The sequence below is a fragment of the Vicugna pacos genome, chromosome 32, assembly GCF_048564905.1.
Source record: "Vicugna pacos chromosome 32, VicPac4, whole genome shotgun sequence".
NCBI classification, from domain to species: domain Eukaryota; kingdom Metazoa; phylum Chordata; class Mammalia; order Artiodactyla; family Camelidae; genus Vicugna; species Vicugna pacos.
The window spans coordinates 11,935,957-11,958,054 of record NC_133018.1 but is presented as its reverse complement, the minus strand read 5'-3'; the positions used below and the strand labels follow the sequence as shown (position 1 = coordinate 11,958,054).

Sequence of the window (22,098 nt, the reverse complement as noted above, 5' to 3'; positions counted from 1 at the left end):
CACAACTTCAGATTTCACCTATCTCATGATCTTTGGGGTTGCAGAACAAAAAGAAAACCCTCCCAGTGGAGAAAAGGGAACCCTCCTACACTGCTGGTGGGAATGGAGCTTGGTGTAGTCATGATGGAAAACAATATGGAGATCCCTTAAAAAACTGAAAATAGACTTACCCTATGATCCAGCAATCCCACTCCTGGGCATATATCTAGAGGGAACTCTAATTTGAAAAGACACATGCACCCCAATGTTCACAGCAGCACTATTTACAACAGCCAAGACATGGAAGCAACCTACATGTCCATCAACAGATGACTGGATAAAAAAGTTGTGGTATATTTATACAATGGAGTACTACTCAGCCATAAAAAAGAATGAAACAATGCCATTTGCAGCAACATGGATGGAGCTGGAGATGGTCATACTAAGTGAAGTAAGCCAGAAAGAGAAAGAACAAAACAACATGATATCATTTATATGTGGAATCTAAAAAAAAAAAAGACACAAATGAACTTATTTACAAAACAGAAACAGATTCATAGACATAGAAAACAAACTTATGGTTACCAGAGGAGAAGGGGAAGGTGGAGAAATAAATTGGGAGTTCAGGATTTGCAGATACTAACTACTACATATAAAATAGATAAACAACAAGGTCCTACTGTACAGCACAGGAAACTACACTCAATGTCTTGTAATAGCCTATAATGGAAAAGAATGTGAAAAGGAATATATACACACACACACACACACACACACACACACACATATATAACTGAATCACTCTGCTGTACACCAGAAATTAACACATTATAAATGGACTACACTTCAATTTGAAAAAGAAAGAAAAAAAACCCTCCCAAGAGAACGTGGACTGTGGCACAACTCAAAGGTGTGCCATGATATTTGTCACAAAGCAGAGTTCTCAAAGATGCAGCATCTGGATGCCACAGAGCACCTCCTCCTGGGAGAAGTATCCCAAATCAAGAGTTAGCCACAGGCCAGTGAAGGAATGCACCCTGGGAGAATCTCACTCAGGCCATTCTTTGTCAGCTCTGCTTCTATCAGATCTATGGAATCACTAGGGTTGAAAAAGATGCCCCACTGCCCTCCCTCTCTTTGAGTTTAACAAGCATAAATTAGGCCAAGCCCCTCGCTGGAGGCTGGGGATTCAGAGAAGGCACTCCTGGCCCTCGCACTGAGAAGCCCAGCACTGAACCCATTTTCACATGAACCAATCCTCCTGATAACCCAGCACTTTACAGAATAGAGAGCATTTTGCCAACATGGGCAAAGTGGAGTGCAAAGTCAAGCCCAGTACGCAGGACTCTAAATGTGTCTCCCAAACCAAGAAGCTAGACAAGAATGAGAAGAATTGGGAGCAGAGACTGGAGATCAGAAGAGTCAGGTGAGATACAGGAAGTTGGAGTGAGTGGGGTCAGGGATGGGTAAGTGGAGTGGGCCTAGCTATTGGCGAAAATGATTTAGATGCTCTAGCTAAACCACTGGTTAACTGACCTAACATCCTTCTTCCTTCCTGTCTCCTATAATAGGGTCTAAAAAAGAAAGATTCACTTTCCTGGCCTCTTGATAGTGGAAACAGTCCACACTGCACAGTTTGGGCCATTAAAATGTAAGCAGGGTTCGGCTGGGAGGATTTAAAGGAGACTTTCAATTTCTTACCAAGGAGAAAGGCTAAAGTGGAAAGTCTTTCAGTGCCACTCCTTTCTCCCTCCTGTCTTAATGCAGACGTGATGGCTGGAGCTAACGCAGCCATTTTTGAACATGAAGAAGACAGGTGCAGGAATAAAAAGCCAAATGCTATAGACAACGGAGTGATCAAAGACAAAGCCAGATCCTGAAGACCTCAGAGGGCTCCTGGATCAACACCAGCAGCAGCCCACCTCTGGGCTCCCTACTCATCAGGTGAGGAAAAAACCAACCAACCAACCAACCAAACAAACAAAAACTCTACTTGTTTAAACTACTGTTAGTTGGGCTTCTTGCTACTAAAAGTCTCCTTAGGGGCTTTGAGTTTGTCTTGCTACATAGAGTTGCTGGTGGGAGTGGAGCACTTTTGCTGGATGGGCTGTGGGTGGGACACACATCCCACTGGATAAAGTGTTAGCAACACATCAACTAATCCAGGAGAAGAGCTCTTTGTGAACAAACGGAAATAATCTAACTGCCCAGCGGCAGGGGATGTGTTAGCTAAACCGCGGCGCATCCTTCTAATGGAACACAACTTCACCCCTGAGAAATAGTGGTGAAGAGACAAATTTATTGGCATGCAGAGGCTCATTCTATATTGTTAAGGCTTTTAAGAGCAGGTTACCCAATATTACGGAAAAAGATCTCTAGAAAGATGTTCACCTGAGGGTAAACAGTGGTTGCAATCCGAGTTTTTGTTGGTGGTGATGGTTTTGTTATTTTTTTATATTATTCAAATATGTTACAACATGGATCTATAATTTTTGCTAACAAAAACTGTCATTAGCAGCACATGCAACATCTTTTTTTCACTGAAAATGCACATGCCATACACAAAAGACTAGAAAGATATGCGGTAAAATATGAATGCTGAGCCCCATGTGGTAGGATTACAGGTAGTTCTTTCCTTATCTGCCTTTTCTACTTTTTTCACTAACGAATATATATGACTTGTTTGATTTTTCAAGGTTTGTTTTCGAACAGCTACTCCTCTCGTTCGGGTTGCCAAAGCCTCAAAACCTCCCCCTTGGGAAATCGTTTAATCCAGTCAAGATCTTCTTGTCCTGGCCACAAACTGTGGGCCTGGGGCACTGTGATTTTCAGTAACTAGAAGGATGTAAAATTAGGGGAGGGCTGAGTCCCTCGTTTCTGGTCATTGTCAACTTTACGAAGCTAGAAGCCCAAGGAACTCCCCGAATTGCTTAATCCAGCCAGTTACTAGTGCAAGGAAACCCCAAGGCACAGGACAGAGTGGTAAGAGGGAAATCCCACCTTCTGATATCAGAGATAAGAAATTCTCCTTCCCTCCTCCTTAAAGATAAATCACGCTGACCCACCCTCCTCGGAACCTTTCTTGGAAGAAGAGCCATTAAAACTATGGCAGACCGAAGCATCTGCCGAAGGATGACGGAATGACACAATGACGGGAAAATATACGGTCAGTTGAGCAGAGGTGGCCGTCAGTCCGGGGGCTCTCCAGAGTTCAAGCATGCCCGGAAAAGAGCTCAACAACGCGATGGCTCCCCCGGGAGAAAGAGATCTCCCTCCAAATCCAGCCTGTCACCTCGCGTCGGCGAGCAGGAATGCCCCGGGGGGGGCAGGAATTGGTTTCTCTGCGCCTTGAAAGAGCCAAGGATGGAAGGAGGAAGGCCAGAGGGGTGGACAGAGAGGCCTCCTCTAATGATTTAGGGCTCTGGGTCTTCCCCGCAAAGTCCTTCCGGTGCCCGGAAAAGTCAGCCCAGAGAGGGGCAGCCATGGAAAACGAAACTCCCCGGGCTTGGAGTGGGAAAGACTGTCGAGGGGCCAGTTGCCGCTGTCGTGTGGAACTCACACACTGGCCCCGAACACGCGTGACCTCTGGTTCACATCCGCGCTGCTGACCACAAAGCAGCAGCTCACGGTACCCTGCCCAGGCCCCCTCTTCCGGGGAGGATTCAAAGCTACTCGCTTCATGGCTTGTGTGACCCAGAGGTTGGTTCTGCGGACTTCTCCAAAAGTTGAGCATCAAACGTAATGAATCACGAGAAACCAATGGCTCAGGCCAGCCCAGTGACCTTTAAAGCAAGATAATATTGCTCAAAAACGAACATAGTTGTGGAACCATTAAGACAAACAGCATGAGTTCAAGGGCCCTTCAATTCCGACCGCAGACAACAGAGATGGAGCTCCCCTAGTCCCCTCCCCGGCTTCCTCAGGCCCCCACCTCCTTGCTGGGCCAAGCGCACTGCTTTCCATTGTCTCCCAGATAAACAGCGAGGAGGATGCCACACTGTAGGGTGAGGAAGTGCAATTGCTTAAGAGAGTATTTTCCATAATGAGATCCTCGTCCACCGAAGGATGTACAGCATCAAAGGCAATGAAATGTTCATCTTGGTTTCCTGCCCACGGCTACGGACCCAAGTAACTATCAGTCCCCCCTCCCCAGAATCCACTGGGGTTCAGAAATACACTGGACCATCCAAAAGATGGTGTATGTGTGTGTGTGTGTGTGTGTGTGGACATGTGCATTCACCCCCTTATTTTCTCATTATTCAGCTTCTGCATTGCCCAAAGTTTTGCATGGAAACAGATACAGGGTATTTTGAAATCTAGACCGAATCCTCACTTCAAGAAATCAGATCAGTTTCAGGCAGTGCCTGGGTTCAGCGAGAGGCCACTTTACCCAGAAACGTAAACCAATTCCAGCCAGGGCTAGGTGAATACTCACCAGACAGACGTACTGGCCCCACGTAGGCTCAGCTCACACACACACACTGGAACGTGCACCCCACACACACATACACGCACGCACACACACATGCACGCATGCACACACTCATTTTGTGCTCAGCTGTCATAAAACTTAAGACACTTATATGGGGGTGAAAGGTCAGGAGGGGGGAAACATTATTTTCTGTTATTAATTATACCTTATCCAGTCTACATGTGCTGCATTCGTCTCAGATAAAGTTTCAGTTCTATTTTATTAGGAAGCCTCCAGGATCATGTAGAGGGGGAATTCTGGATTGAGACAAAGGAAATCACAAGATGGGGTGCAAGGGGGGGTGGGCAGGGAGAGCTCATTTGTTCCCCTGCTCAGAAGCCAAGCCAGTCTCCTTCTAGGCCACTTCCAGGACTGAATCTGCACATTCTTGAAATAGCTCACTCTGCAAATGTTAAATGAACCCCGTCCCCAAATCGAGCCAGTCCTGAGCAGGCTGTGGGTTTCCTGAAGGAAAGGAGAGGAGGTGAAAGGGAGGGAGGAAGGTGAACACGCCAGCCCGGCTGCTGCTGGGTTCACAGACAGAAGTGAGGCCAGCCAAGGGGGGAGCTTGGAAGTTCAAGTCCACATCCGGGTCATCCCTGCCCATTCTGCCATGGGCAGCGGCTGGAGGGAATTCCCTCCTTGCTGGGAGCCTCCACGAGTGGGAAGAGGGGGCGGAGAAGGAGTGCTGGTTGGTTAGGCAGCTGGAGGGCCTCGGGGTCCAATGGGAGGGATCTTTGAGCCCTTCAGCCTTGTCTGGCAAGAAGAGAAGTCTGGAGTGTCCACCATGGGAGGGGAGGAACCAAGACTCCCCAGCACATGGAAGGGACAGTGGCAGCATGAAAAGGAGACTGACCAGAAAAGACCCAGGAGGACAAAATCTGGATTTAAATCCCAGTCCAACTCCTTCCCTGGGTAAGTTATTTGCTTTCCCTGAACCTCAGTTTCCCCTACTTGGAAACTAGGGGAACTCACATCAATAATGACACAGATCACACCACTGTCACTAACGGCGGTGATTACATTAGCAGGGCTGTGCTGATCATCAGGAGAACCCGCCCCTCCCACGGCACTGGGGCCATAACATAATGGGAGGCACATCAGAGCCATAAATCACCGTGCAGATATAATTTATTGTTATTAATATGATCTGCCCTGTCCTTCCCCAGCCCCCCGGGCTGCCAGGAGAGTCTGTGCTCTGTCATCATGCACTTGAAGACAGGTTGCTTTGTCCCTTCTCTCCTCTTGTTTCTAATCACAATGTTCTAATTCTCCAGCTGAGGTTGAATTCAATTCTCGGCCGGAGCTCAATGCCATATATTACCCCCTGTCCGGGATAGCAATCTGGCTTCTGTCTCCTGGAGCCGCCATGTGCCCCGTGCGTGCTCGGCACAGGCACTGGGTTCAGCTGAGCACCGGTGAGGGCGTTTCTAGCCCACGGATTTCTGTGATCCCCATTTTACCAATGAGACGACGAAGTCCCTACAAAGGCAGCTTGATTTCATCTCGAATGTCTTGCTCCAAACCGGCACGTACTTCTTGCCTCCTGAACACTTAACATCATTTCATCAGGTCTTCGGACAACTGCCTGTTACTAAAATGTTCATTTCACACACAACGGAACTGAGACTTGAGAACTGGGGTCCCTGAGGGGAGCAGACCCCTGCTGTCTCGGGTTCAATGAAGCATTCGCCAATCCTCAATTCTGATTTCAAGAAACATGCAAGAGGAAGAAGAGGGGGAGGGAGGGAGGGAGGGAGGGAGGAGGTGGCCTGTGGTTGGAAAGTCTCTATCTGCCCATCAGAATGTTTCCCGGGGGTTCCGCCAGGAATTCAGGCCTGTGGGCCCCACTGGGAGTCCTGCCAATGAATCCAGGGCCCTGGTTCCCTTTGATCTTTCCCACCGTCCATACCTCCCCTGATGTAATCCTGCCTCACAGCCCTGATGTCTAATTTGTGATATCCCAGCAGTGTCCCTGAGGGCACCAGGCCAGCCGGGGACTTTGAAGGCCTGCGACACTGATAGGGAATTTCATGTTCTGGGAGAGAATCAGGGTCCCAAGAGCCCAGCACCGACTACTCCAAAACATAGCATTCCCAGCATTGTGCCTGCCCGCTCGTTTGCTCTGTTTCTTCCTCCGTCATCTTTCTCCTGTGGGACTGTGTCTGAGGGTCTCTGTGTCTCTTTGCAGGTACAGCCTAGCATTTCTGACCTCTCCGGCTCCCTTCCTCCGTATTTCAGGGGCAGGGTGGGGGAGTGGTTAATTCTCTCTGTCTCTGTTGCTTTTTTTCTCTCTTCTCCGTCCCTTTCTTTCCTGTGTTTCTCTCTCTCTCTCTCTCTTTCTCTCTCTCTCTGTCTCTGTCTCTCATCTCCCTTTGTCTCTCTTTGGGCTTTTCCCAACTCTGCTTCTCTTTCTCCCCATGCAATCTCCCAGGGTACCAGGAAAGCCCAGTCATTCCACAAAACAACTGAACAGAGGCAAGACCAGCAGCCATGGAAACGTGCCTCAGGTAGGGGAGATCCCCCCCAACCCAGAGCCACAAACAGGGTGTGGGTGAACCTGTGCAAAGCCTCGGTCACCTTCTGTCCATCACTGAGGAGGAGTCTGGGATCACAGAGGACCCAGGTCATTTCAAGTCTCCAAAGGCGTTGTTGGGAGACAAAATGCTGCTGATGGGGGGAAACCTAGGAGGTTTGTTACGTGGGGGTGAACAGCCTCCCCTCTCCCTGAGAACCTTCCAGATGCACTAATCAATTTCCCATTCATTCTTCCAGCAATGCTGGGGGCCATCAAGCCCACCCTTACAGGCTGACCTCCATTGCCAGGTTCCCCACCAGTTACGACAGCCAAAAATGTCCCCTTGGCTAAATCTTGGAGTTCATCTATACTGTGAAGCTGTGAACCAATGATCCACACACACAATGCACCAGGGTCTCCCTGCTACAGAAGTGTCCCACCTCCAACACATTGTTACACATCCGGTGTCTACCAAACACCCAGCATTTGCTGAGTTATTTCACTAACCGTCCTTCTTTTAATTTAAACTTCTCAACAGACCAGTGAATATCATTAATCCTCTTACTATACACTGAGATCTTAGAAAAGTGAGATTCGGACAAACACAGTGAGTTGTCCAAGATCACGTGGCCGGTAGGCTGGGAGCCTGTCCGAGCTTCTATTTTCACATGTAAGAAAGACAGCGGGAAACCAGCCTGAGCTCTGAGCTGATCTGATTTTTGCTGACCCTCCTCTGCCTGGGTGATTGCATCAGAGCTGGGTTTTGCTCCCACCCCAAGCATGTTTGATCATTTAGCTTCCAGAACCCATCCCAGTGCAGCAACAGAATTTCTCTTCTCCAGAAAACTGCCTTTTTTTTTTTTTTTTTAATTTTGGCTTGAGAAATACTATGTATCTCCTCCATGGAGGGGCAGGAGGCATTCGGGATATTTAGCTTTGGGAAGGCACATTTGGCATCCGGGATTGTTTTCTGCCTTATTAAACTTTTCAGAAACTGTATCTCTTTTAAACAGCCTGTGGGGGCTCTCCCCCCACCAAGCCCCCTCCCTCCAAAGGACCCTCTCCATCGGCCCACAAGTTCCCTCTTCCCATCTGTCAGAGGCCGAAGCCAAAACACGTCCCGGGAAAAGCCGGAGAGGAAGGGGCGAGGCGGGGAGAGAAATGTCTAATCATCACAAAACCTTTGAAACGTATCTTGAGCAAATCGAGTTTGTCTAAAACGCATCCAGCATTTAACATTTAATAGGAGCTGATCAACTTAATGCACCACATGCTGTGGGTAAACGGATCCTTCCCCTTTAAGGGTCTGTTGACGTTAGGTGAAGGAGAAAAACAGTTGTTATGATTCAGAAACTCAGGATGAACCCAATTAATCAATGCTGAGATGATTTGAATCATGTGGCAAATGCTTGGTCACCTCTCTGATATCCTATCCCCGTCCCTGGGAAGATGCAGACATGATTGATGTCACCTGTGACCACCACGTCTCCAGGCAAGACCCCCCCAAACCTGGCAGACAGAGAAACAAATTAGATCCAAAGGCCCGGGATCAGTTTCAGAGGGGACAGGCCTCCGGCTGGGGTGGGGGTAGTCTCTGGGGGGTGCCTGGCCTGGCCTGTCTGTCACAGGCGGGCAGAAGATAGAGGCCAGACCATATGGGGGCTGGGAGGGGAGGCGGGCCCGGGCCCAGGGACGGGGTGGCCAGGGCCTCCAACGCGTCTCAGAGCCCTGAGCACGCCCGTATCTTGGAGGGCTTTAAAAAACTTTTTTTTTAGTGTAAAAATAATTGCTCAAGCTTCCCCTGCCTCTTAGAGTTACATTCAGGCGTGTCTGCCCCGGGCCTTGGCTGGGAGGAAATGGGTCTGAGAGGGAGAGGGTGGTGATCAGAGTTCTTTTGATTGCTTTGAAAGTCTCTGCCTGTTACACACTTACACACACACACACACACACACACGCCATCGCCTTTTCCCTGGCAGCCTCTGTGACTGCCCTCAGTGATACCAACCTCCAGCCGCGTCAGCTCCACATCCTCACTGTCACCACTTTTTGTATCAGCCTCCCCTGCCTACCTCCTCCCCCAGGAGAGAACGGACGGCAGGGTGGGGGCCACTTCTGTGGTCCTGGACGCCTCGGTTTCTAACAACAAACCCTAGAATCCCCTAGGGCATGACTCCTGCCTACGCACACGTGCGCGTGCACACACAGACACACACACACACAAACACACACGTTGTTTTTACCCCTACTCCAGATAGCTTCTAGAGCTTATAAACCACGCAGTAGGCCTGGCTGGCTCTTTCCTTCCTCTCCTGTCTCCTGATTCATTCTTTTTTGTTCTTTCCTCTCTTTAGTGTCTCTTCCCCCGCCTTCCTCTCCTAACCACTCTACTTTCATTCATTCCACGAACATTTCCAGAGCTCTGCGGGGGCTTCCAGGAAGAAGGAGATAAGGCTCCGACCTTCTGAGTGTGCAGGGAAGATAGGCAGAATGAGAGGGCAGGGATTCCCCCACGTCCTCATTTTCTCACCTTCCCCCCAAAGGCTATGCTGTAGCTACACTGTCGATGCCTTCAGTCCTGTTTCTCAGTTCCTACCGCAGAGTCTTTCCCAACACCAGCCTTCCACCTGGAGCACTGGCCCAGAATCCCTGTGGATAATTCCCTTTTCCATCAAGCGTAGCCCTGAGATGCCTCCCCACAATGTCTTCCTGAACCTTCCAAGCATCATCCAGCTCTTCTTCCTCTGAAGTCACTGGAAGTACAGGCTGTCCCCCTAGCATCCAGGTCCTAGCACAGGGCCCAGCACACAGTGGGTGCTCTAAACATCTGCTGAATGACAGAATGAAGAGGGCTGCACCCACTTTCCACTGGACTTCACCCGGCCGACTATACAGTGTGCTCATTTATAAAAAATAATTACACCTGGCCTCCTTCCAGAAAGGCTGTTTATAATGCAGATTCCTGAAAAGGCAGATTCCATAGCTCAGGGGTGGGGCCCTGGACTCTGCATTTTAACAACCATCTCAGGGGACTCCGATGCATGCATTCCACCGACCACTTTCTGAGAAGCACTATTGTGGATAATGGGGAGCCACTGAGGGTATAGGAGTGAGAGCATGACTCTGCAGGGCTTAAAGAAGGTTGGCTGCAGTCTAGAAGATGAAGCAGCAGACCCCGGGGGTGGGTGGGAGAGATGAGTTAAGAGACGGAAGTTTCAGAACTCTCTTAAGAGCTTAGTGGCAGAAATTTCTTAAAGGGGGGTTTAGAGGACTTAAGGCACGTTTATTTGGGGTATTTTAGGAGAACTAATGGGGATTTCCAGAAGGCTCCCCAGGTTTCACCTCCTCCTGGGAGGAAAAGCCATTCAAATCGAGAAACTGGCAGGTCACAAGTTTAGAAATTTGCCGAATTCGTGGGAAAAGAGTAAGTTCGAGAAAGGACAGATGGGCCCCCTTTCCTTCTTCGTTTCCTCCCCTTCCACTTCTAAAAGCCCCTCCGTGGCCCCCAAGTCTCCCGTGGCAGCGGCACCCCCGCCCCAACTTGTAGGGTCTGGAGGGACCAGACTCCAGGCTCCTACCCTCCCAGGGATCTCAGAAGAGCATCTGGCCACAGACCCAGGGCCCTGGCCGGCGGCATCTGTTTGCAATGTTTGACTCAGTAGTTTTATTTCTGCTCGGCGGTATAATATAAACTATCCTGTTACACGGCAGGCAGGCTGGGCGCAGAGCCGGCCTCTCTGCAGTCCTGCAGCGGGACCAGGGCGAGCTGACGGGCTTGGGCAAGGCCCCTAAAGCAGTCAGAGGAAACGGCTGCTCCCTGGAAAGTTCTGCACAGCGCGGGCCTCTGCTGGTTGAATCCAAGGGCAGCTCCTGGCTGACCCCTGGAATCTACACCACTGACAACCCCCATGCACACAGACGCACACACATCACCCCACATTTTGCCCATTTCGGGAGGCTGCAGAGATAGGTCAGGCCCCTCTGCTCCAAGGGTGGATGTTAGTTAAAAGCTTGACTTCTGGAGTCGACCCGCCTTCCCTGGCCTCAGTTTCTTCATCTGTACAATGGGATTCACAACAATTCCTCCCATGTCGCGGGGCTGTTTTGAGCCTTCCATCAGGTAGTATCTGCAGAGCACTTAGTGCAGCGCCCTGGTGTTGGGGGCACTCAATAAACACTGGCTGTTAACTCCAGTCTTCTCGTGAAATGAAATCAAAAGAAAGGCTGGCAGGCACTGGAAGCCACAGCTGGGTTTGGTCACTACCTTCAGCCTATATGGAAAGAAATGCATGCCCTCCCAGGATGCTGGGGCAAAAACCAAAGGAATCCAACCTTTCCCCACTCCTCACAGGCTCCCCTTTGGGGCAGAGGTTGGGGTATCCAATCTGGGAGTAAGGGACAACCTCCTATGCCTGACTCCCCAAAGAAACAGACATGGGGGCAGTTCTGAGACTTGATGCAGGGACAGGACCCCTGGGCCACAGAATTCTCATATCAACAAGGAGGCTTTGGGGATGGAGAAAGGAAGAATCTATCGTCAGGGAGGCTCCAAGGTCACCCCAAACTCACCTGCGTTAAGGTGAATGCTATAAGCCCTGACTCCAGAGGGGAGGGGGTGCCGAACCTCTAACATGCCACAGACCTTGACTCTGAACATTTCCAAAAACAGAGGGCCAGTCCCCGTGCCCGGTGACCCTGCAGCCCCCCTGGCACCCCCGCCCGTAGTGGGAGATGGAGATCCCCTGCAGTCCCTTGTGTTCTATCCTTAATGCCTGGTCTTGCACTTTGCATGTGGAAGGTTCTCAACAAATACTCGATGTGTGTGTTCACACGTGTGTGCTGCAGTGAATGAACTGTGTATGTGTGTGATGGCTGGACTTGTGTGAGGGTGTGCACACACATACATGATGAAAATGTTTGTATCTTGAGGAGGTTGTATGAGCCTGTGCACACACGTGTGTGCACACAAGCGTGTCTCTGAAGCTGGATGTAAATTGCCTTAAGGCCCTGATGGGTGTCCATCGGGGGTCCAGCCTGAGGGCAGACAGCTGTGGGCAGCGCACGTTCAGGTGCTCACTCCAGGGGTGGCAGGAGGACACTTAAAAATCAAAGCTGGGGTGCACTGGGGTCGGGAGGTCGCTAAAAACCACTTACAGAAGCCGCTTTATCTCGAAGGCAGACTAACCCCATTACGAACTGTGGCCAAAGTCCCTTACGTCGGGAGCTGGGGGAGGGGTAAATGTCCCCTGACCCAGGACTAGCTGGGCTAAGACAGCCAAGGACCCACAGCACAGAGAACCTGAGATCCTTCCTGCCGAAATGGATCTGCATCGACTTGGTTTTCTGTCCACTGTCAGCTGCAAACCACATTGACTGGTTCTGCCATCTTACGTATCTCTGCTCACTTCCTCTGTCTCTCTGTCTCTCTGTGTCTCTCTCTCTAGGTCTGTTTCTCCTTCACCCAATGTCTTTCTGTCTCTGTCAACTCGGGATCTTTATTTCCTCTCCATCCCCCCTCCCTTTTCCCGGTCGAGGCTTCCTTCCCTGTCTTTCTGAGTCTACTTCTCTCTGTCTCTCCCTCCCTGAGTCTCTCTGTCTCTGTCTTCTCTCTCCCGGTGTCTCTCTGTGTGCCTCCGTATCTGTCTGTTCCTCCCTCGATCCTTCCACTTCCCAGCCGGCCACCATCTCTCTTTTCTGTGTTTCTCTCTCTCCCGATTTCTCTCCATCGATCTCTGACCTGGGTCTCTCTTCCTGTGGGTTTGAATCTCCTCACCTCCCTCCGCCCCCGCCCCGCCCCCTCCCCATGCTTTCCCCACCCCCGCCGCCCCCGCCGCCAGCCCCACCGCGAGGGCCTGTGGATCGTCACTCAGCGGCCCTGCCTGATCCATCGCGGGCCCCTTTGTTCGCAGCTCCCTCCTCCCACACTCCCCCCACCCCCGCAACGCCCTCCAGGCCCTGCTTTCCCTGCCTCCTCTCCAGGCCCTGCAAGCTGGGCCCTCTCTCAGCCCACAATGTGGGAAAATGCACAAGTGGGCCTAGGAGCACCCCAGCCTGGGAGGCTGAGGCTGAGGGTCAGAGCTTGACCACCGGGACACCACCACAGGGGCCATTAAGGAGACACCCCACCACCACTTCCTCCACTCCAGGATCCCTCCCCCTTGCGGCAAGGCGCTGCAAAGGGCAAGTTCCAAGCCCCATCACTGACTCCATCCCTGACTCCAGAGTGGCCTTGGCCAAGGCAATGCTCCTCTCTGGATCTGTAAAATAATGCCCAAAGCCTCATCGGACCCTAACCAGAGGCACAGTGGTTTTTATCAACGGCTGTCGGCCCCATCCTTCCAGCCCCGCGTCAGGGGCCTGGGCCCCAGTGTAGCTGATACATTGACTGGAAGCTCTGTGCCAGGGAGGCTCCAACCAGCCAGGCCCTCAGGCCACCTCCACCTGCCACCCTGGGCACTAGCTCCTACCTTGGCACACTTTATCCTCCCATCTCCTGGGGCAGAGCAGGAAAGCCTGGGATTTCTGTAATGAAAAGCTGCACTCCCCCACGGAGTCACCAGGCACAGAAATATCTCCATACATCAGCCCCAAAGCACGCATCAGCCAGCACATCTCTGGAGCTGTTGATCACAGTGTAAGGGATACCCCTTCACTGCAGGAACAACCCACTTTTGGGGACTGTTCTGTGTCCCAGGTGTCTTTGGGTGTCTGTGATCATATCAAGGATGGTCCAGCTCAGCGTCACATTTAGGGCAGGAAGACGGGAATTTTCTCCTCTGGGTCACAACGCCTGCTTCCCCCAACCTCCTCTCTCTGCTCTCTCTCCTTCCCTGTCTCTGGGCCGCTCACTGGCTGAGTGCTTTGGGCAAGTGCCCTCACCTCTCTGACTCTCAATGTTATACTGTAAATTGCAACACAGGGGGGCTAGGAAAAGGGCGGCCCTTAAATAATAGCAAGAAGAAGAAAGAGAAGAGGAAGAAGTTGAGGGTCGGCTGAGTGGAGGTGCACCATGTCTATTTGGGCCTAAAATCGGTACTCACATAAGTCGCCCTGGTTGGATGTATGTACAGGCATTAGCACCAGAGCATCTGTGTCTTAGAGACCCCCCCCCGGCCAAGCCTAATGACTCCAGCCAAGACCTTCACCCTCCAGCCTCCCACCTTGGGCTCAGTGCATGACCAGGAGGCCTCAGAGGAATCCCTGTGATGGGGTTATAATGCACTTCTCATGTAGAAACCCATATACTCCATCCCTGGGCTGGGACCAAGCAGCCTTTGGGGTGCCTGCCAGAGAAGGGGCGCTTCTTCAGCGATCCAGGGAGCCTCCCACTGCCACCCACCCTCCAGAAGTCTGGGGAGCCTGATTTCATAGAACCATGGGATTGTGACCTCATTCTGCTTGATTCTGAATCTGCTTCTTGGTTGTGCTAATGAGTGTCTAAGAACATTATCATCACTAATGGCTTAGCAATCAAAGATGCTAACCACTGTCCCACCATAATTTTGCAGTTGGAGTAAATAGGCCCAGAGAGGTTGAGCCACTTGAACAAAGTCACACATTGAGGACAAAAGGAAAACCAGGGTCTGTCTCCTGCGCTCTCAGGCCCCTCCCTTGCTTCCTCCCTCAGGGCCGTGGCAAGTACCCCGGCCTGGGAGGGAGATGGTGAGCTCCAGACCACTGGGTTCCATCTTTGTTTTCCCTCCTGACTCAGTGTTTTCCCTCCTTCCTCACCAGGCCTGTCTCCCCATCTGAATGGATAGCGGCTGGACTGACTGTCCTGAGATCCTCTCATTCTGTTTTGCAGCTTGTATCAGAGAAAGTCAGAATCCACTTCCACCAGAATGTGCCAAATTTACACAAAGGGAGCCCCCACCGACAGCCTCCTCCCTACTGGAGTTCTGAACCCATGACTTTACTGGCTCTGTGACTATAAACAAATGGCTTAACCTCTCTGTGCCTTTTAAAGGGAATAACTGAAAGTCGCTACCCATTGAGCTATACACGTAAGAAAAGAACCATGCATCGTACACTAAGTGCTCAGTAAAGGATGTCTGCTAGTATTTTTACTCTGATTATCAAAACCTGGTCTCTGTTCCCCCCACCTTCAGTTTCAAGACCCTTCAGTTCTACCCTCAGTCTCCACCACCGGCACAGCCCCTGGACTAAGAAGAGGTAAAGTGAGAGACAGAGGGTGGACAGCCGTCAGCCTGAAGACGGGTGTCCCTGGCTAGCTGCCCAGAGCCAAGGCTATACATCCCAGTGGTAGCCGCCTTTGAAGTCACGGCCTTATGTAACCCCCATGTCCCACCTCCATCTTCCTGTCTGTCCCCAGAGCAACCTCGGGGAGGTCAGTAAGCCCGGGATTTCTTCCATGTGACTCAGGGGAGAGCTGGGAAACGCTCTCCCAGAGGCATGATACTGGTGGTTAGGAGTACCTCTGCCTGAGTTCAAATCCCAACTACAGCTTTTCCTTGCTGTGTGAGTTTGGGCTGGTGACAACTTCTCTGTGCCTCAATTTTACTGTCATGGAGAAAGTACATAATTCATAGAGTCACTGTGAGAAACACTTGTGAGAAAGAAGTAAACAGCTTAGAACAGTGTCTGGCACATAGTAGGCACTTAACAAAGGAAGGGCAGTTGTTACAAGTATTTAATACTGTTATAAGCCACAAGTACTGATAATTGTTATGAAGAATATTTGCTCAAAATTGGATTTTAATCCCAACAGTGTGGCTGAGAAACTGACCTCATGGCTCAGCCTCAGTTTTCCTCATCTGTAAAATGGGGATAACACCTCCTTGCCAGGAAACCCGCTGAAAATGTGAAGGAGGCAATCAATGGAGAGAAGAGTGCAAGTTTACATCACCACAGCCCTAACCCTTGTGCACCTCCACTATCTTCCTTCCCAAGACTTCAAATGTAGATTAGGGAATGTTTACACACACACACACACACACACACACACAATCCTTAAGTAGAGAGGCTCCCCTCCTCCAATTCGTCCTATGGTCTAAGGGCATCTGCTGAAGGGCTCCAATCCACTGGACCTTTCTGGGCAACCGCCTCCGCCTGCCCTCGCGAGTGTAGACCGAGTTTCGCGGGGACCGGAGAGAGGAAGAATGTTTGTGCAGCCTTCAAACGACTTGGCAGGCTACAAGAGGGAAAAGGCCGCTCCGGGGAGAGTTCAAATTGAAATTACACGGAGGGAAGAACGTGCAGATCAGCTCTGAAGCTCATAAAACAGAGCGAGGTGACTGAGAAGAACAAACACGCCTCCAGAAGGAAAATGGAAAAGTTCGTAAAACTGCGCTCTTCAAAGCCTGGCCGGGGGCGTGGGGGAGGGGACGGGCGGGGGCCGCCGGGCAGGGCCGCTGCCCCCTGGGCTGTTCAGATGCCGCGTCTGGGAGGGGGAAATTGGCCCAGCCTCCATCTCCTCCAACCGGGAGGTCAGCACCCCTTCTGGTTCCCTCCTCCAACGAGCCTGGCCCGCTGGAAACGCGAGGGGGTGGGGAGGCTGGTCCGAGCTCAGACCCAAGCAGGCAGGGCCTTGGATCTTGGGGAAGACCCTCCCTGCTGGATGTGGCAGGCAGGGACATCATAATAGCTCTGTCCTGAAAGGTAGGCAGGCGCTAGATCGGTGGCGCATTGGATATTCACTGGAGGTCGGCGCATTGTTCGGGTTTCACTCAAAGAGCACTTGGGAAGCCAGCCGAACCCCCCAGGGTCGTTATAATAGCCCCCTCCGAACCCTCCTCCCGCTCCCCATCATCGTACTTCCCTTTCGGCTTGGGAGAAGGCCGAGGTCGACTCCGAGCCCGACGCGGTGCGCCCTGGGCTCTGCGCTCCTGTGCTGGGAAAGCCCTGCGCCCCCGCCGGGTCCCCGCAGAAGCGCCCGGCTCCCCTGGGCAGGGTCCCCACGCTCAGCCTCCTGGGAAGTTCGTTAGCCACAGACACCCGTGTTACTCGCCAGATAATTTTAGCCAAAAGCCTGGACGTGACCCTCACGCCCCGCTGGCGCTGCCCGACGGCACCGTTAAGCTCACCGCCGCAGCGCCCGAGTCCCGGCAGCGCCTCGCCGCCGGCGGGTGCCCCAGCCGACGGGGGAGGAACTCTCCGCAGCCACTTACTAGAGCACAAAGCCGGACACTGGTCCTGATGCGGGACCTTGGAGCTTCCCGGGTTCTTCTACAGCTTCCAGCCTCAGTTGCGCCTCAGGGATCCCCAAGACCCGGGAAACTGAATCTCGGAGAGGTTACGGTGCCCCCCCACCCCCTAGTCAGGCTACCTGGACGAGAAGCAGTCTGAACCCCGGGTTTACTCGTTTCACATCGAGGCTGGGCGCAGCCTGAGACACCTTTCTGACCTCCCCGAACTGGGGTCGAGCGCAGGTGCCGCGGAGGGATTCGCCCTCTGACCTCCGAGGCCGCGTCGGGGAGACGGCCGGTGATTTTCCCTGGTCGTCATCCTCACCCGGCTGGGGCTAATTTTCCGACCCCCACTCCGCTCCTCTCCTCCTTTCCACCTACACCCCCCCCCCATCGAGCTTCCGACAATGTCTTGGTCAAAGTCTCACAAGTAGCAAGGGAATTGAAACCTGCCTCCTCACTCCTGTGCCTGTATTCTTTCTCTCAGTGGTTCTAGAAACTTCGCGAGCATCCCAGTCACCTGGAGGGCTTGTTCAAGCCAGATTGCCGGACCTACTGCGGTGGAGCCGGAGAACTTGCATTTCTGACAGGTTTCCCGGTGCTCCTGGTCCCCAAATACGTTTTGAGAACAGCTGCTCTATGTGCTGCGTGGATGCTAAATTCCTCTGTTCGTAACAGAGATACCGTGCGCCCTCCTAGACTAAAATCCCCGTAAAGGCGAGGAAGCCGGTCTTCGCTATGCATTCCCAGCACCTACCACAAGACTCTGCATACAGTAAGTGCCTCATAAGTGTTTGGGCTTAATCATCATTCCTGCAGATGTCACCTTTCACAGATGTGTAGTGCGTGTCTGGCGCTTTTCTGGGAGCGCTAGGTGTGGCAGTTCACTTAATGCCAGCAACACCCTAGGAAGGTAAGTCACTATCTCTGTTTTACTGATGTCAAAACAGAGCCTCCGAATGGGGATGCCAGGCCCTGAGATGGAGAGAGAGGAGACTCACGGAAAGCCTTCTTGGAAGCCAAGGTTTCCCAAGAATCAGCCACCTGTGTCTTCCTCTCTGCTAACCTGGTGAACCCGTCTTAAAGGGATGGTCAGGGAGAGATCGGCTCTCCCAGCAGGTAGTGGTAAAAAATGGGCAGCCTCGCCATCAAGGGAAGACCTTAGCCTCCAGGATGGTCACATTCTAGAAGGTGTGCCCCTCACACCCCTAACACCTGCCTTACAGTGCTTTGGCGCATCCTTCCATGTGCCTGAGACTGGGGAATACCCAGGGCTGGCAGGGGCATGGGAGTCCACTTTCTGCCCTGGAATCCACCACAGCCCACTCCCCACCAACCTTTCCGAAATTTCCAGAACCTAGCACCAGTGCTTAGGGGTTCTCAGACTCTGGAGGGTTCCACAATTTAGGGTCAAGAGGGCTACCTATCCAGCCAATGGAGGAGGGGTGGAGGATCTTGGCCTTCCAGGCAGGGCCATAGCCACACCCAGAAGAAAACTGTCACCTAGGTGGCAGAGGGTCAGGGAAGAGCCGAGGGCACCCCCATCTTACACCCTCCAGGTAGTTGTGGGGCCCACGCTTCTGTGTTCAAACTAGTTCGTCCCTGAGTTCTGCACACAGCTCAGTGTGCCTGGCCCTTGTCGTAAAAAGATTTACAAGATGATGTTAAACTGGCAGTAAAAACAATTAACTTTAATGGCACCTCGGGTGGGTGGCTGGGTGGGACGGAGGGAGGGCCCAGGCTTCCTCCTTGCCTGACCAGGAAGCCAGGTGAGAGAGAGGACCTGCTGTGAAGGCGGCCCTTGGGGTTCAGAGGTTCAAGGTTAAATCAGAGAAGAGGGCTGAGCAGGGGAGCCAGAGGAGAGGCATTCAAGTCCAACTTGCGGGTTCTTAGCTGAGTGATCCTGCACACGTGTCTGAATCACTCTGAGATTCACTGTTCTCATCTAGTAAATGGGAATCTGTTCAATGGAGATGTGTGAAAAAGTCTACTCAAATATGAATTGTAAAAACAATAAATAATAAAAATAAAAGTCTCCCTCTCAGGGTTGTGAGGATAGCAAATGATATTTATTTGGAAGTGCCTCCCACATGCCTGAAATATATAATATACATTTATAAACATGCATTTAAAAAACATATATAAATACAATATGCATTTATTAAGCATATGTTTGAGTGTGCATGTTTAGTAAATGCTAGTTTCTGGAGGACCCAGGCTCCCTGGGTAGAAAATGAAGTGGAGACCAGGCTATTGCAGAGGCCAGAACTCCCTGGCTCAGAGTCCTGACCTAGCCAGCATCACTTACATGTAAGTTTCCTGCTAAAATTGACCTGCTTGTCCAGTCCGTGACCTCGGAAGCAACCCCATGCTCAGGCGGGCTGCAGCCCCAGGCTTTGAAACTGACCTGGATTTCTGGAAAGCTGGCAAGGAAATGAGAGTGCCCCGGGGGCGGGGGCAGGGTCTCTGCCTCCCTTGTGCCCTGGTCCAGTCCGGAAAGCTCTAATTCTGTAGGTCTCCCTGGCCTGGAGACAATTAACTGTCCATTTCAGAGATACCTCTGTGTCTGTGTGTGGCCCTCTCGGCCAACCAAGACCAGACAGAGATGCCCCAGTAGGGGTCAGCCCGTGGGAAGAAACTACCCATTGGCGTGTATTTCTGCTTTAGGGAATCAGTGGGGAAATGGGAGAGGAAAGTTAGGCTCATTCTCCATCCTCCTCTCCCAGGGGCCAGCTCTCCATGCTGCAGGAGACGCTGGCCCTGCCTGAGACCTGCACCCCTCTCTAGAACCTCTTCAGGCCCCACCTGTGAGCCCCCGGCTCTGCTCCTCTCTGGGCCAGCCACCTAAGGTCGCATCAACAGACTCAACTTAGCTCTGGAATGAAACCACTGTCATTAGCCTCAAGGAAGCCATTTGACATCAGAGCATGCACCCTACCTTCTTCACCTCTGGGTACCCAAAGGCAATTCAGTGCCTAGTTCCATTTATTTTGTACCCTTCTCCCCCAGCAGATATATTTTCCCCTGCTTATTTCAGGCAGTTAAAAAGTGTAAAAGTTGGAATGATCCAGAGTTAGGTGATGTGATGGTTAATTTTATGAGTCAACGTGCATAGGCTAAGGGATGCCCGGAGAGCTGGTAAAAAAATTACGTGTGGGTGTGTCTATGAGGGTGTCTCTGGAAGAGATTAACATTTGAATCAGTAGGCCCAGTAAAGCTGATGTCCCTCACCGGTATGGGGTCGGGAGGAGCTTCATCCAATCCACTGAGAGTCTGAATAGAACTAAAGGTGGAAGAAGGGAAAATTTGCTCTTTGTTTGAATGGGGACATCTGTCTTCTCCTGTCCTTGGGCATCAATTCTCCTGGTTCTTGGACCATTGGACGGGGACTGGGACTTACTTCATTGGCCCTCGATTCTCAGACCTTTGGACTTGGACTGAATGACACTACCAGCTTTCCTGGTCTCCAGCTTATCTCAGATCATGGGACTTCCCTGCATCCATAACTGCACATGCTAATTTCCATAATAAATCTCTTCTGTATCTCTCGATATATCCTATTGGTTCTGTTTCTCTCGAGAACCCTCACTAGCACAGATGGACAGACTACTAACCATGTAGAAAAGCTCAGTGGTACAAACTTGGCTACAAATCCTGGTGCTGCTACTTGGCACTCTTGGGACCTTGGACTTACACTTCATCTCTCTGAGCTTAGTCAGTATACCTATAAATGGTTCAAATCTGGCTCTACCACTTACTAGCCAGCTACATCCAGTTGGTGACTTAACTTCTCTAGGCCTCAGTTTCCTCATCTATAAAATGGAGATAATAATAGTACCCATCGCATAGGATTGTTACAGGGATCAAGTGAGTCGATACATGCAACATGCTTATAACAGGGCCTGGCACCAAAATGTAGACATGAACACCAGCCAAAGGTAATCTGGGAGTGAATGTGCTCATACAGATAAGAGAGGGCCAGGCCTGTAGGCCCAATGGACTCAAGAGGTTAGCACTGTGCAGCTCCTATTTACAATAGCCAAGTCATGAAAGCAACCTAAATATCCATCAACAGATGACTGGATGAAGAAGTTATGTTGTATCTATACAATGGAATACTACTCAGCCATAAAAAAGAATAAAATAATGCCACTTGCAGCAACATGGATGGACCTGGAGATGGTCATACTAAGTGAAGTAAGCCAGAAAGGGAAAGAAAAATACCACATGATATCACTTATATGTGCAATCTAAGAAAACGGCACAAATGAACTTATGTACAAAACTGAAACAGACTCAAAGACATAGAAAACAAACTTACAGTTACCAGGGGGTGAACAGGGGGTGGGGGGAAGAATTGGGATTTGGGATTTGCAGATACTAACTGCTATATATAAAATGGATATGCATCAAGGTCTTACTATATAGCACAGGGAACTATATTCAATATCTTGTAAGTAGCTTACAATGAAAAAGAATATGAAAAGGAATATAAATATATATGTGTATAATGAGCGACTATGCTGTACACCAGAAATTAACACAACATTGTAAACTGACTATACTTCAATTTAAGAAATGAAAGAAAGAAAGAAGGGAAGAAAGAAAACAGAGCTGGGCAACTCAGACAGAGGCTGGGAGTGCAGATGGGCACCCTAAGATCCTTAACACCCAGATTACTACTCCTTCTTACCATATCCAGAAAAACCCCAACCAGTTTTTCATCAAGATTTCATGTCCAAAAGGAACCCCACACAATACACACACCCCGCCACCATCAACTTCTCTTTCCATTCCAATCAAAGAAATTAATTTCCAGAAAGCAAGGCTGCCAACAGCAGAAATAAATCACAACCGGGAAGAAGATGAACATTATCCAAAGAGAAACAATTTAGCAAAAATCTCTCCCCGCCAACGCCCCCTCCAAACCAATAACAATTCGATTATTCAGCCATCACTATAAATGATGAAGCAGCCGCATGGCATTC

General features: G+C 50.9%; 2 long non-coding RNA genes across 3 annotated transcripts; both read left to right on the top strand.

Annotated features, from left to right (window-relative positions):
• Nucleotides 1-14,448: 14,448 nt before the first annotated feature.
• On the top strand, nucleotides 14,449-15,023 carry LOC140690836 (uncharacterized). The gene is made up of 2 exons (XR_012066155.1): nucleotides 14,449-14,546; nucleotides 14,700-15,023. It is a non-coding gene; the product is annotated as an uncharacterized lncRNA (long non-coding RNA).
• A 1,574-nt stretch (nucleotides 15,024-16,597) lies between these two features.
• LOC140690954 (uncharacterized) lies at nucleotides 16,598-19,158 on the top strand. Of its 2 annotated transcripts, XR_012066370.1 has the most exons (3): nucleotides 16,598-16,688; nucleotides 17,598-17,885; nucleotides 18,061-19,158. It is a non-coding gene; the product is annotated as an uncharacterized lncRNA (long non-coding RNA). The 2 variants fall into 2 exon arrangements; XR_012066369.1 differs by lacking the exon at nucleotides 16,598-16,688 and having other exon boundaries at nucleotides 16,837-17,885.
• The last annotated feature ends 2,940 nt before the right edge of the window (nucleotides 19,159-22,098 follow it).